This window comes from Nycticebus coucang, chromosome 10 (genome assembly GCF_027406575.1).
Source record: "Nycticebus coucang isolate mNycCou1 chromosome 10, mNycCou1.pri, whole genome shotgun sequence".
Classification (NCBI taxonomy): Eukaryota; Metazoa; Chordata; class Mammalia; order Primates; family Lorisidae; genus Nycticebus; species Nycticebus coucang.
In genome coordinates, this window is record NC_069789.1 from 96,690,330 (window position 1) to 96,705,236 (window position 14,907).

A 14,907-nucleotide genomic window follows, 5' to 3' on the forward strand; every position below is an offset into this window, starting at 1 on the left:
GAGCTATATATTCAGTACCCTATATATTTTTTTCTTAATAACAGCATTCAGATTTACTTAGGATGAAAAAGAACCCCACCAAAACATGGTATCTCCCAGCTTCTCTTGTAGCTAGGTGTACCCTCGCATGATTAAGTTCTGACCAGTGAACTTGTAAGTGGAAGACATTACTGTTCCCGAGATAGCTCCTGAAAGGCAGGATGCACAGCTGGCTGAAACTTGTTTGTATTTTCTCTTCTTTCTGTCTTTCTTGCTTTGAATAATGAGAATAATGGCTATCATTCCAGCAGTCACTTTTGTGTAGGGGGCACTGTTCCAAATGGACGCTGAATGCTAAGATGGTGGTACAGAATGATTGAACGCACCTGGGTTCTTAACGATGACTCTAGAGTTTGAAGTCTATACATTGGCCTAGACAGATAGACATGGAATAAACTTTTATCTTATTTAACCATAGTTATTTCTAATTTCTGTTAATAGTAGGTGAGAATAATTTCTAATTGATATGTCATCTATTCTACATTTTGAAGTATTAAGTTTTATTTACCTGCTACATTTGTATAATGCTTATAGTTGTGAATATCATGTCCCATTTATCATATTTGTTCTGAAAATTACAACTTTCAGGACACTCTTCTCCTCATATTATGTAAAGTGCATTCATAAGTGGTATAAATTTAGTAAATAAATTATAAATATACTTAACCAGTTTGTTTCAACTTATCTCTATCTAACCTCAGACAACTATAGTAGAACCTCCATAGCTGACCCCCTCCCTACATTGACTATTTTTCTTATGTAGATATTCAAAGAACAGACATACATTACATGTGCTAAGGCCTTGTTCTTTATGTTTACCTCCTCTGTATATTGAACAGTTTGTTACAATCCCTCAGGTGGCCAATTTACAGAAGTTCTGCTGTCTGTATTTAACCAGAGTTGTTCTTTGATTATAAATGGAGAATAAATTTAAGAAAGACAACTGTAATCTTCAGCTTTCATTTTTTTTTTTTCATGTTTCCATTTCAGTACAGAAGTCACCATTTGTAGGTGTTTGAGATCTTCAAATAAAATTTTGGAAGATATGAAATTCTACCAACATCATCTATGGTAATAAAAGTAGTCCACATTTACTGAATGCTTACTAAATATAAAGCAGTGTTACAAGTGCTTTCCTTGTAATCTCTGCAACAAATTTGTAAGGTGTGTACTATTATTATCCTCAGGTACAGGAAAGGGAGGCACAGAACATTGAATAAATTGACCAATATTATACAACTGATAAGTAAAAGAAATTGCCATACCTTGGCAATCTGCTCCAGAGTTTATGTTCATGTCAATAACATCATATCATATCTCTAACATGACTTTGCTTGTTAGTCTTGGAACAGTTTAAAGTCATGAATGCCTATATTATAGCTGCACATGCAGACAATACCAGTTACTGTTTTCTTTTTCAGACAGAGTCTCACTGTGTTGCCCTGGGTCCCAGCTCACAGCAACCTCAAACTCTTGGGATTAAGCGATTTTTTTTTGCCTCAGCCTCCCAAATAGCTGGGAAAACAGGTGCTTGCCAAAATGCCTGGCTAGTTTTTTTGTTGCAGTTGTCATTGTTGTTTAGCTGGCCCGGGCCAGGTTCGAACCCGACAGCCTCAGTGTATGTGGCCAATGCCCTATCCACTGAGTATGGGTGCCACCCAACCAGAAATTTTTGACAACATGTTTTGTTATGGTATATTGTGAAGTATATCAAATCTAGCTGTAACTACTCATAAAGGGACAAAGCATGTGGTTAATTTAAAAAAAAAAAAACACACATAAATTAGATTAGACCCAATGTTATAGTTACTCTGATCATCTACATTCCCATAAATTCTCATGAGTTTGAGAGAAAAGGAAACACTCTTAACCCATATTTTGTATCAACTGCATTAAGTATTTGAACATATTAGGGAAAAGAAGTTAAGAACCATGGGTCTGACTAATCAACCATTAGAGGAATGTTAGCTGAATTAAGAGGTATGATAGCCAATTTAATGTTGTAAGAACTACACAGGGCTAGGTTGGTGTGGACTTAAGGGTGGGACTCACCTCATGAATACTTTTAAATACATTTTAAAATTATTGGCCTTTTCCTTGACAGGGCTTGGATGTTAAATTGGCCATTAGTTAGGCACAAGTATTGTTTAACAGGTGTCCTACAAGACACATTGGATGGGTTGGTCCTCCCAGCACACCGTTTCAATAGCCTGAGTCAGTCTTGAACATGTGAAAATGAATGCAGGAACTACTAGAAAGGGGTTCCTTCCATTGGGTTTCAGAAAGTATTGGAGACCTGGGAAAGTGCCTCTGATGAAAAGTGCTCTGAGAATGTGAGGTATTATTATGTAATATGGGAAACAAAACAATGCAGAATAAATAGCATTCACCTGCAGGCAATCAATACTATTGACTTTATTATATTCAACTCAATACCATGCTGTTTGAGTTGGAGAGGTGGTGAGGGAGTGGAAAATTACCAGGTGTTTAAAAACAAAAAAAGAAAAGAAAAGAAACAACAACAAAAAAATCCTGCACCAAGCACTGACTCACGATTTCTGGGCTGAGAGTAGATGTCATTAATGACCCTTTTTATTCATGCAGAAGTTCCCGAAGAGTAGAGTAATGTTCCATTAGTAATAATTGAAAAAGTCTCTCTTCGGAATTATGTCAAAACCTAAAGATGATGCTCCTGCCAAAACATTTTGGTGACAAATGCGGGAAATATTTGACAGAAGGTGCCACTGCAGGTTGAAGAGGCTTCTTGAGGAGATGCTAAGAGGATCTGGAGGAAACAGGCTAGCATGAGACTGTGAGCACCAGCAGGAAATTCCCGCCTGAGGTCGGTATTTGAGACAACAGGGCTCCTCATTTTTTGATAGTTTGACCTTATCTGTATGTTCCAGTTTTGACCAATGTTTGTGGAAACATAAAACTAAGACATTGGATAGGAAGCCCTTGCCACTATATAATTTTGACTTTTATTTTTTCTATATAATGGGTGTCCAAATGAGCTCTTGAGAGAGAGAGTAGTGATAGCATGGACCATCAGAGTCCATCACCCAGTCCCTTGGACAGTCAACTTACAGAGGTTCTACTGTAAGTATGTGTATGTGTGTATATCTGTGTGTGTGTATGTGTATGACAAAGGATTTGTGCACATAATATGTTAAGAACTCTTACATAATAAAAAAACTCTTAATAATAAAAAAGCACTCAATCTCATAAATATGAGCAAATGATTTAAACAAATACATAGGGGCAGCTGATGATGATGAGTCAGAAAAAGAATTGGAGGAAAAGACCCATAAGAGAGGGAGACAGAGTAAGAAAGGGATGAGGGGGGCAGGGAGAGAGCATTTCATATGTTAGATTTCTCAGGGAAAAGATAAGGTGGACAAGCTCTGAATTAATAGTTAACTTTATAATGCAGGATACTAAAGCTGAGTTATATTCCCAGCTATGCAGCATGTACCTTATGTAACTTCTGTGGCTGGTTTTGTTTTGCTTTCTGTTCAATTCTTTTTTTTTTTGCTTTTATTCCAATGGTATATAATCATCAGGTCATGTCAAAACCACTGTTTTCCATTTGCCATGGGAAGCTGAACTAGCATGCCCGGGGCACAAATCCTTGAGGACAAGAATAAGCAACGTAGGTCCCAGATGACACTGAATGGGAGTGAGAGTTGCCTCTGGAATCTTCCACCTACTCTCTCCTGAGCTCTTCCCACACACCTTGCCTGATTGCTTCATCCCCCATGAAGTGTCCTGTGACCTGATGTTTTATCCTTCTCACCACGCTGCCTTCATTTCCCACTGTACGTCTTTTCTCAGGGAGAGATTAAAATGTTTTTGATTCTTTATAGATATTTCATTCTTAGAATTTTGTCCATGAGCTCCTTAGGGCATTTTAGGCCAGCAAGAGATAGACCATGAACCTCCCTACATCTCTAAAATGGGACTACTGAGGCACAGGCTTAGCTCTGCTAACATGTCATATCGTTCCCAAGAACTGAATGTACATGTACAGCATGAATTAATAGGTAACGAGCAGTGTACAGAGAACAGCAGGTCCTTTCTGCACTTTAACACCCCCTGCCTTACAAAGGCCCCTAACAGCTATCAGTCTAACTCTCTCTCTCTTTCTCTTTGCTTCTCCAAATATTTTGAAACAACTTGCACTACATTAGAGTGTGTTTTCTAGTCCTATTGCTTCTGTATCTTGCCTGCTTTGACCAAGCTATACTAAGGAAAGTTCCCATTAATGACAAGTTCCCATTTGTCAGTGAAAGGATAAATTATTACTCCTTCACCTTCACGTACAAGCTTCTTGCGCTCAGGCACGTGCCATCTGGCAGTAGTAACAGCTGTTTCAGCAAAGGCGTGCACCTTCAGGATGCTCGTTCCACTGCACTCAGCCAGGATGGCCCGGCAAGTTGGATGCCTCCTAGTTGTTTACCTTCCCGGAATCTTCAGTCTTCACTTGTGGCCATTCCTTCCTTCTCGCACTAGTTTTTTACTTCTCTACCTCTTACACTCCAATAGCATACCTCCGACCATAACCTCTTTCCCTTCATGTTTCTCTCACTCCTATTATATTACTATCTACTCTGTTCTTCAACCATTTCATTTTTTTCAAATCTTTGTGTCAATTCAAGTCTTTCACTTCCTTTCAAATCTGTGCTATATCACACAATCCATCATTTCACCCAGTTTTTTTTTTGGCCAATACTATTAGCTCCTTTGCTTCTTCATCTTTCTAATACATCCTGCTAACACAAAAAGACTCAGGCTCAGGACAGGTGTGGTGGCTCAAGCCTGTATTCCTAACACTCTGGGAGGCCAAGGTAGGTGGATTGCCTGAGCTCAGGAGTTTGAGACTAACCTGAGCAAGAGCCAGACCCCATCTCTACTAAAAATAGAAAAACAAGCTGGGCATGGTGATGGGCATCTGTAGTCTCAGCTACTCAGGAGGCTGAGGCAAGAGGATTGCTTGAGCCCAAGAGTGTGACATTGCTGTAAGCTATGATGCCATGGCACTCTACCCAAGTGACAGAGTGAGACTCTGTTTCAAAAAAAAAAAAAAAAAAGACTTTGGCTCAGTTCAATCAATCCGATTATCTGCTTTCTTTGCTTTATATTTCAAGTACTATGGCTATTCCAGAAAATTGCACGCTATGTAAATTATGGCTTCCATAAATGAATAGTTCATATATTTAACAAATGTTAATGGAACACATACTATGTGCTATATACTATACCAGATGCGAAGCATGCAAATACTCAGGACTGTGGTCGGCCTTACGGACAGGAGGAAAGAGAATTGCGATGGAGAGAAAGAGAGAGCACACATGAACTGGTGGCCAATGGTTTATAGTCCTTCCCTATTTCATCAGATGAGCAGGATAGCAGAGCAGTGGGAAGGCCGTGTAGTGAAAGGAAAAAATAAGCTTGAAGTTAGATAGACCAAGATTTGAATCAGGAAGAAGGTCAAAGTTGAGGACAGATAGAAGGCTGTCGCAGCAAACTGGCAGTAATGAGAACATGAACCAGGGTAGTGACAAGGACACTTGAGAAGGAAGTTTTATCTGCTCTCACCTGACACTTTAATTTAAAAGTGAATGCCATACCAAAGGTAGGAAATATTTTGACTGTTAGAAATGCTATGTTTACAAGATGGCAGATTTTCAGATAAAAACAGAACATGTTCTTTAAAAATTTGCTGGACAACAGCTCTGAAAATCAAAGGCAATTGAGAAAGTACAGAGTCTCTGGTTTTTCAGAGAGTGAAACAATCTGCCATTATATGGTAGATAACTAGTCCAGAACTATAATTTAACTTATTACCATCTCGGCACAAACCACATACTACCTTCATTAAATGTGTCGTGCAGAAAGCTGGGAAAGCCAGCTAAGGCTCGTTTTAGTCAGCCTGGTAGCGCCTGCTGGCAGTTTGGAACCTCTTTCAAAAGGTCACCAAGTTAGGGACTGTGTTGTTCTCTGTGTTCAGTGCCGCACTGTTGGGAGTCTCTGTGAACATTAGCTGGCCTGTGCTGACAAGAGAGGATAGTGAATGCCTGCGGGGCACAGATTGGGGCTGGATATTTCCACACTGTCCCTTCTCGCCCCGCTCAATTTCAAAATGCTTTTCAACAAGGGAAATGTCTGGTAGAAGGGAGAATAGATATGACAGAGGAAGCTGGTGCTCTCGGACTGTCTGCCAGGAGGTGTCTTTTTTGGTCAAAGAATAGTGATGATTTTTTTTTTTTTTGGTTGGCGGTGGGAGAAATACTAAAGATTGTAACAACTTGGAAAGAAATTTTATACATTAATGTTTGGGTTATACTCTCCCTTATATATCCTCTTTCTATAGCCTAAACACAGTCAGCCAGCCTTTCTTCCTTCCTTCCTTCCTTTTATACCCATGCATCTATATATCTGTCTGCAATTTATAAAATGAGACTTTTATATTACTTGAGCATTGGCTTTGGACCAGAACTTTCTGGCAGAAAGGAAGTGGGCTAGAATCAATCAAACAATTCCAAAAAACAAGCACTCTCTCTCTCTCTTACACACATACAAGACTAAACAAAAAACAGAGAAAGCATAAAAAACCCACAAAAATGAAATTAACCTAAAATGACAGAAAACAGAAAAGAAGGTAATAGCAGGTAGGATAGAATTCAACACATTTTTGGAAGAAGGAAGTAGAGAGACGAGTGTTAATTTTCCTAGAAGACAGGATGAAGTTGTAACTCAGTGCCTGTAGTTATGGACATTGATGTGGAATGAATTCATTCCCTCTGTAAAATCCTGAGAGGTTTGGCATCCGGAGCATATGTGGAAGAGGATGGGACTGAAAGTGGGGTTAAGCGAAAGTCTGTATGCAGAGTAGCTGGGCTCACAGAAACTCTTTCCTGCCCAAAAAGGTAGCGGGCCAGGTGGTAGCCTCTGTTCTCTCCTGTTAGAACAGAGGTTTACATTGTGGAGTCTTTTTCTTTTTTCTTTTCTTTCTTTTTTTTGTTTTGCTGTGTACATCAATGCAATCATGGGGTACAATGTGGTAGTTTTACATACAATTTAAAGTATTTTCATCAAACTGATTAAAATAGCCTTCATGGCATTTTCTTAGTTATTGTGTTAAGACATTTTTATTCTACATTTAGTAAATTTCACATGTACCCTTGTAAGATCCACCGTAGGTTACCTCTTTCATGTTTACATGGATGGAGCTGGAACATATTCTTCTTAGCAAAGTATCTCAAGAATGGAAGAAAAAGTATCCAAAGTACTCAGCCCTACTATGAAACCAATTTATAGCTTTCATGTGAAAGCTATAACCCAATTATAGCCCATTGTGGAGATTTTTTATAGCAGATATACCAGCCCTTGGAACAGCAGTGGAAGGTAAAGTGCAGAGCTGAGAGTGGAACTAAAAATAAAGGGATTACATGAATATCAACATAATAAACTATGAGAGACCTTTACTGCCTTCTCATGTTCAGATTCTAGAATACCAGCAGCCCAAAATGTCCACTCTGTTCTTTCCTCTATTTCATAGTAAAATGGAAGATTTCTCTATGGAGAAAGGACTTTCAGACATTGGAATTTTTGGCTCCCTTGAAGAACTGTAGTTTCCTATCTTTTCCCTCTGAGGGAAAATCCTACCTTTGCACATAGAACTATGCTCAGTCTTAAATACAAAAGCCAAAGATTGTCACATGGTTGGAGAATGCCTCCAAAATAAAAGAGGGTAACTGAAAGCAAAATAGAAAAGGAAACTCAGGGCGGCGCCTGTGGCTCAAGGAGTAGGGCGCCGGTCCCATATGCCGGAGGTGGTGGGTTCAAACCCAGCCCCGGACAAAAAAAAAAAAAAAAAGGAAACTCAGAAAAACACAAACATTGTTAAGTAGGGAAAAAATAAATCTTCAAAAATTATAATTAACATCCTCAAAGAAACAAGAAAAGCCCAGGATAGGAATGATTCCATAAGAGAATATCCAAGAAAAAAAGTTTTGGAAAAAATAGTAGAAATAAAATATTTAATACTATATTTGGAGAAAATGTTTTATGAGATCTACTAAAAAATAGAACAAATTAAAGTGATGGAGAATTAGAGAGAAAAAGATAAGAAAATTAGAGGATTGTCTCAGTAACTGAGCAATAGTATTTCCACAAAGAAAGTAGAAAAAATGGAGAGTAGGGAATGCCAAAGAAATAAAACGAGAAAATTTCTAAATGGGGAAGAACATACACTTCTAAGTTGAAAAGGCTAAGGAAGTATTTAGCATGTAAAACCAATACACTCAGAACCATGAAATGTCAAAACAGACGTATACAACTTAAAAAAAATTGTTTCATTGTTGGGGATTCATTGAGGGTACAAGAAACCAGGGTACACTGATTGCATTTGTTAGGTAAAGTCCCTCTTACAATTGTGTCTTGCCACTGAGAATCCCCTACCCCACTCCCTCTTTCCTCTCTCTGCTCTCCCCTTCCCCACCATGTACTAGGTTATTAATTGTCCTCATATCAAAATTGAGTACATAGGATTCATGCTTCTCCATTCTTGTGATGTTTTACTAAGAATAATGTGTTCCACTTCCAACCAGATTAATACAAAGGCTGTAAAGTCTCCATTTTTTAAAATGGCTGAAAAGTATTCTATGGTGTACATATACCTCAGCTTGTTAATCCATTCCTGGGTTGGTGGGCATTTAGACTGTTTCCACATTTTGGTGATTGTAAATTGAGCTGCTGTGAACAGTCTAGTGCAAGTGTCCTTATGGTAAAAGGCTTTTTTTCCTTTTTGGGTAGATGTCCAGTAATGGGATTGCAGGATCAAATGGGAGGTCTAGCTTGAGTTTTTTGCGGCTTCGCCATACTTCCTTCCAAAAAGGTTATACTAGTTTGCAGTCCCACCAGCAGTGTAAAAGCGTTTCTTTCTCTCCATATTCACACCAGCATCTGTAGTTTTGAGATTTTGTGATGTGGGCCATTCTTGCTAGGGTTAGATGGTATCTCAGGTGGTTTTGATTTGCATTTCTCTAATAATTAGGGATGATGAGCATTTTTTCATATGTTTGTTAGCCATTCGTCTGTCTTCTTTAGAGAAGATTCTATTCATGTCTCTTGCCCATTGATATATGGGATTGTTGGCTTTTTTTCATGTGGATTAATTTGAGTTCTCTATAGATAACTAGTTATCAGGCTTTTGTCTGATTCAAAATATGCAAATATCCTTTCCCATTGTGTAGGTTGTCTATTTGCTTTGGTTGTTATCTCCTTAGCTGTACAGAAGCTTTTCAGTTTAATGAAGTCCCATTTGTTTATTTTTTTTTGTTGTTGCAATTGCCACAGAAGTCTTCTTCATAAAGAGTCTTTCCCCAGGCTGATATCTTCAAGTGTTTTTGCTATGCTTTCTTTGAGGATTCTTATTGTTTCATGCCTTAAAATAGAAAATTTTTGTGCAAAATTTCAGAACTACAAAGATAAAAAGAAGATACTCAAAGTTAACAGAGACAGGGGAGGAGGGGAAGGAAGGGAAGAAGGAAGAAGAGGGAGGAGAAAGAAACCAAGTGACATTAAAAACCTAGGAATGTGAATGACATGGACTGTCTCAAGGGCAACACTCTGTGCTAGAAGATGCTGGGTGCTAAAAAGTCAGAAGAATTGATTTTCAAACTAGAATTATATCCTAATGGTGAGTCAGAGTTTTCTAGATATGAAGCCAAAAGGATAGATAGATAGATGGACGGATGAAAGGGGATTTATTAGTAGAACTGGCTCGCGCAATTATGAAGGCTGAGAAGTCTCATGACCCTGAGATACTGCTAGTAGGGCTCAGACCATGTCTGAGATTCTTGGACTCAGAGAAGCTGATGGTATAATTCTCAGATTGAGGCCAAAGGTCTGAGATCCTAGAAACCCACTCATGCAAGTGCCAGAGTCCACAGGCCAGAGAACCTGGAGTTTTAATGTCCAAGGTAAGGAGGAGCTTTTCCGAACTTTAAGAGAGAGATACTGAATTTCCCACTCATCCCTCTGTCTTTTTGTTCTATCCATAGCTTTAGACTGGACCGCATTTGGTCACATCAAAGGCAGAGATTCCTCACTCGTCCACCAACTCACACACCAGTCCCCTCTGTAAACTCTCAGTTACATCCAGAAATAATGTGTTACCAGCTTATCACAGTATCCCTTATTCCAATCGAGTTGATGCCTAAATCAACGTGGTTGATATTAAGAGCTTGACGCCAATTGTGATGGTTTATTTTAAGTGTCAGCCCGACTGGGGCACAGGTGTCCAATGTTTTTGATCAAACATTATTTATACTTGTGTCTGTGAGGGATGAGAATAACATTTGAATCAGTAGACCAAATAAAGCAGATTGCCTTCTCCAATGTGGGTGGGCATATTCCAATCTATTGAGTGCCTTAGTAGAATAAAACAGTAGAAGAGGAAAGAATTTGCTCTTTCTCTGCTTGATGGTTTGAGTTGGAAAATTTGTCTTCTCCTGCCCTGGAGCTGGGGCTTACACCATTGGCTCTCTCACATCTCCAGCTTAATCACTGCAGGTCATGTATATTTTTAGCCTCCATCATTGCGGAGCCTATTTCTTATTTTATATATATATATACACACATACACACTATATATATTATATATATATAATATATATTTTATATATGGCGTCTTTTCCAACCTCTTCTACAATCACTGCCCTAGATAACAATATTTAAAAGAAATAATGAAAGGTTAGCCTTTATTATATTTCATAATTCATAAGTAACATCCTCTATATGTATGAGTATAAGGCGAGTTACCTTCTAATTATCTCTTAGAAAAAAAGCAGTGGCCTTGCCTTAGAGCTTATAATCTCTCACATAATCACATGCTCTCTCAAATATTTTCTTAACCAATGAAGTACTTTTTAAAAGAAAGCAAATTATCCTTAAATCATTTCAATCAATGCTGACTTTTGTTGCTTAGAAAGCTCATCTGATAAAATTATTAAAATAAAAAGGAGGCAAAAATATTAGTAATTTAGTCATTATTTTAGGGGCATAATTTCACAATTATAAGTGTTGATGTCATTGTGAATAAATTTGAAAAGCAGTTCAGATAAGTGGTTAAGTTGTGGAAAGACTATAAAATATAGTGTTAGAATTATCTTAATTATAATTGTAGGATGAATGAAATGTCCCTTTGTCCAACTTATATGTGAATGGGTACCTATGGGTTGAAATACAATTTCTTGTGCGGCCTGGTACAAAGATTCAGAAATATTGCATCTCAAATGATATTGATGACAGTGAAGAGGGGGCGCTTTGTAAAAGTGAATTACATGACCCAAAATATGAACTTAGTGATGAAAAAAATATTTATACTATAGGTGCATGAAGAGTTTGAATACAATTATTTCATTAAAAGTTAGAGTTAGAAGAAGTGTTATTTCTAAAATAACATTTTACTTTATTCAATCTGAGACTTTAAATATGTATGCATAACTAAATTAAGAAATGTTATTAAATATTATATGGGGTACTAATGGCAGAGAATTGCTTTTTCATAATTGTAGTGTAATTTAAATCTTTTTAGGCTCTTCTCCAGTGATTACCATGTTCCATGCTCAAAGCCATTAAATTTTTCTCCTTCAGATTTGTTCTAATTCCTCAGTCAGTTTTGAGAGTTTGTAGCACTGTGAAGAGCATTGCAAGTTGGGAGCACACTGGTTTTGTTTTCTGGGTAAATGCTGAATGTGTTCTGGTTTGTGTTTTATAACACCCTTTTGGATAATACTTATCATTTTATTGACCTTTGAGGCCACACACATTGGGCTGATGTCCTTGGCCTTTGACAATAAATTCTCGAATCCATTTTTCAGACCCCAAGTAAGAGTTCACAGCTCCTGTCTGCAGTTGTGGTTTGGATATTTTCTACCTGCTTGTATTGCTCTGCATTGTACTTGCCTGCAGTGAAGTTCACCTATAGTTTCTGTTAACTCACACAGGACCTAACACATATTTAATTTAATACCTTTGTTTCATGTACGAAAATATAAAAAGAAAGACCAGGAAAGTTGAGCGATTCATTAAAAATCACAGCAGCTTGGTGAAAATGTTGATGTTATTTTTTTTTTGCTCCCGCCCCCAATACACTGAGGATTTGATGGACATTGTTAGCCTCAGGTGCAAGACTTTCCACAGAGGCGAAGAGGAACTTCACATGGTATGATTCCAAGAAGGAAGGCACCTACCTGGATTAAACCTACCTGGAAGCCCAGCATGCTGGTGTTATTCCTTATCTGCTTAAGGTTTATCCCAGATACATTTCCGAAAATAGCATTTTTAGGTGCAAAAAGCAAAGGCTTTCCATCCAAAGACCTGATCCAAAGTTTAGTTTAGCAGCCATGTGAACTGGGGCATGTTAACTAAACTCTCTAAGCCATGCTTTACTTTCTTTATCTTGAAAGCTAGAAATCCTTTCCAACATGTTGATGAGAACAAGGCAAAAGAGAGAATGCAGGTGACCTCCAGGAGGTGGGACAGCAATTCTCATGAAGTCAGTTCCCAGAGAGGAGCACCAGTAGGTTTGATGACTTATCTCCCTCCACACCGGTGCCTCAGATGGGGTGTGGTTTGAGTAGCTCCAGCTTGCTGGGTAGGCATCATCTTACTTTCTTGGGAAGCCACACCAAATACTTTTTCGCTGAGGCATCTTTCTTAGAACTGGGTGTGGAAGGATACATTTTGAAGGGGACCGGATTGCTGTGTTCTCTATTTCTTTTTCTGTCTGCCAGTGGGTAAGTAGATTTTAACTTGTCATCAGGCATCTTAGAGAAGCGCTGTCATGTTCTACAGTGGTAAGCAATGGACCCTGTGTCACTACAGATGGCCTCACACTCATGGCGGGGGCAGTTTTCATTCAGGGCTCCCTTTCTGAGTAAATCAAGAAAGATTTCCATTCCTTCATTCACTTACTAATTTATCGATTCAAGCATATTTTAATACCTGTATATTGCAGAAACTAGTGCCTGCTTGTGGAGATACAAAACAAGAGTGTAGTTCTTTTTCCACCCTTAAAGAGCTTCACAAAGTGGCAAAAGAGAGCAAGTAAAAGGCTTCTGATTCATGTCCTTTACAAATTTATTTTATTTATTTATTTCTTAAATAAATAAAGGACATGTATTGTTTTATGTTTTTATCTACATTTTTATTTATTTTTCTGAGCTTTTGATTATTTTATTACTTTTTTTTAATTGTTTGGGATTCATTGAAAGGTACAAAGAATTAGATTACACTGATTGCATTGTTAGATAAAGTCCATCTTATAATTGTGTCCCACTCCTAAAAGGTGCACCAGACACCGTGACCCCCATTCTCCTCCTTACTACCCTCTCCCCACTTGCTCATTCCCCTATCCCCCTTATATTAGCTCATCAACTGCCTTCATATTAGAATTGAGTACATTGGATTCTTGCTTCTCTATTCTTGTGATACTTCACTAAAAAGAATGTGTTCAACCTCCATCCAGGTTAATACAAAAGATGTAAAGTCTCCATTATTTTTTTTTTAATGGCTGAATAGTATTCCATGGTATACATATACCACAGCTTGTTAATCCATTCCTGGGTTGGTGGGTATGTAGGCTGTTTCCACATTTTGGTAATTGTAAGTTGTGCTGTGATAAATAGTGCAAATGTCCTTATGATAAAAGGATTCTTTTTTCTTCTGGGTAGATGCCTAGGTAATGGGATTGCAGGATCAAATGGGAGGTCTAATTTGAGTTCTTTGAGGATTCTCCATACTTCTTTCCAAAAAGGTTGTATTAGTTTGCAGTCCCACCAGCAGTGTAAAGGTGTTCCCTACTCTCCACATCCACGCCGGCATCTACAGCTTTGAGACTTTGTGATGTGGGCCATTCTCATTGGGGTTAGGTGATACCTCAGGGTGGTTTTGGTTTGCATTTCTGTGATGATTAGGGACGATGAGCATTTTTTTTTTTTCAAATGTTTTTTAGCCATTTGTCTGTCTTCTTTAGAGAAGGTTCTATTCATGTGTCTTGCCCAGTGGTATATGGGATTGTTGGCTCTTTGTTGATTAATTTGAGTTCTCTGTAGATCCTAGTTACCAATTTTTTGTTTGATTTATAATATTGGGTTCATATCCTTTTGCAACTCTTACTGGTTGGTGACTTCAGGCAAGTAAAAAGACTTTATTGTCTCCAGTTTCCTCATCTGCAAAATGAGGATAGCAGTAAACCCTGCCTGTGGAGTGGTCATGAAGGTTGAATAAGTTAACATTTGCAAAATGCTTATAATAATGCTTCCACCTAGGAAGGGTTTTAGGAGTTTTAAATAAGTTAGTAAATAACAATATAATGAATTAGAGGAGAAGATTTACAAGCAGGTAGGAAAGTCATGGGCAATGATGGGCCTTTCAGCTCCTTCACTTCCTTTATCTCTTCCAATCCAGCTGTTCACTTCATCTCAAACACCTTCCCCATAGGGAGATGTCTTTTAACGTAACGATTTCTCAAGCTACATTCTTATAGTATAAATATCAGCAAGTTTGAGATTCATTGTCTTGTTGCTGCTCCATTCTGAGTATGTTGTGTTTGTTTTACTTGAGGCAAGGCGTGAAGAATGAGTAAGTTGAAGCTTTGTTTTGTCTGTGCAGAGTGGAAATAATAGAAAAGAAGTAAGCAAGGGAACTGTATGTGATCTCCAGGCACAGAGTGGACTGAGGTATGACCCGAGGGAAAGGGGAGGTAGAAGGACACATTTGCTTGATTCTCTGGACTGCAGGGGGTTCTGTGATCAGGGCCACCTAACAGCACAACCTTTTGTACTATAATGGGAATGT

General features: G+C 38.2%; 1 long non-coding RNA gene across 1 annotated transcript in view; it reads left to right on the forward strand.

The window, feature by feature from the left end:
- Nucleotides 1-14,907, forward strand: part of LOC128597257 (uncharacterized) — a 100,065-nt gene that overhangs the window by 53,149 nt on the left and 32,009 nt on the right. The gene's annotated exons all lie outside the window — the stretch shown is intronic.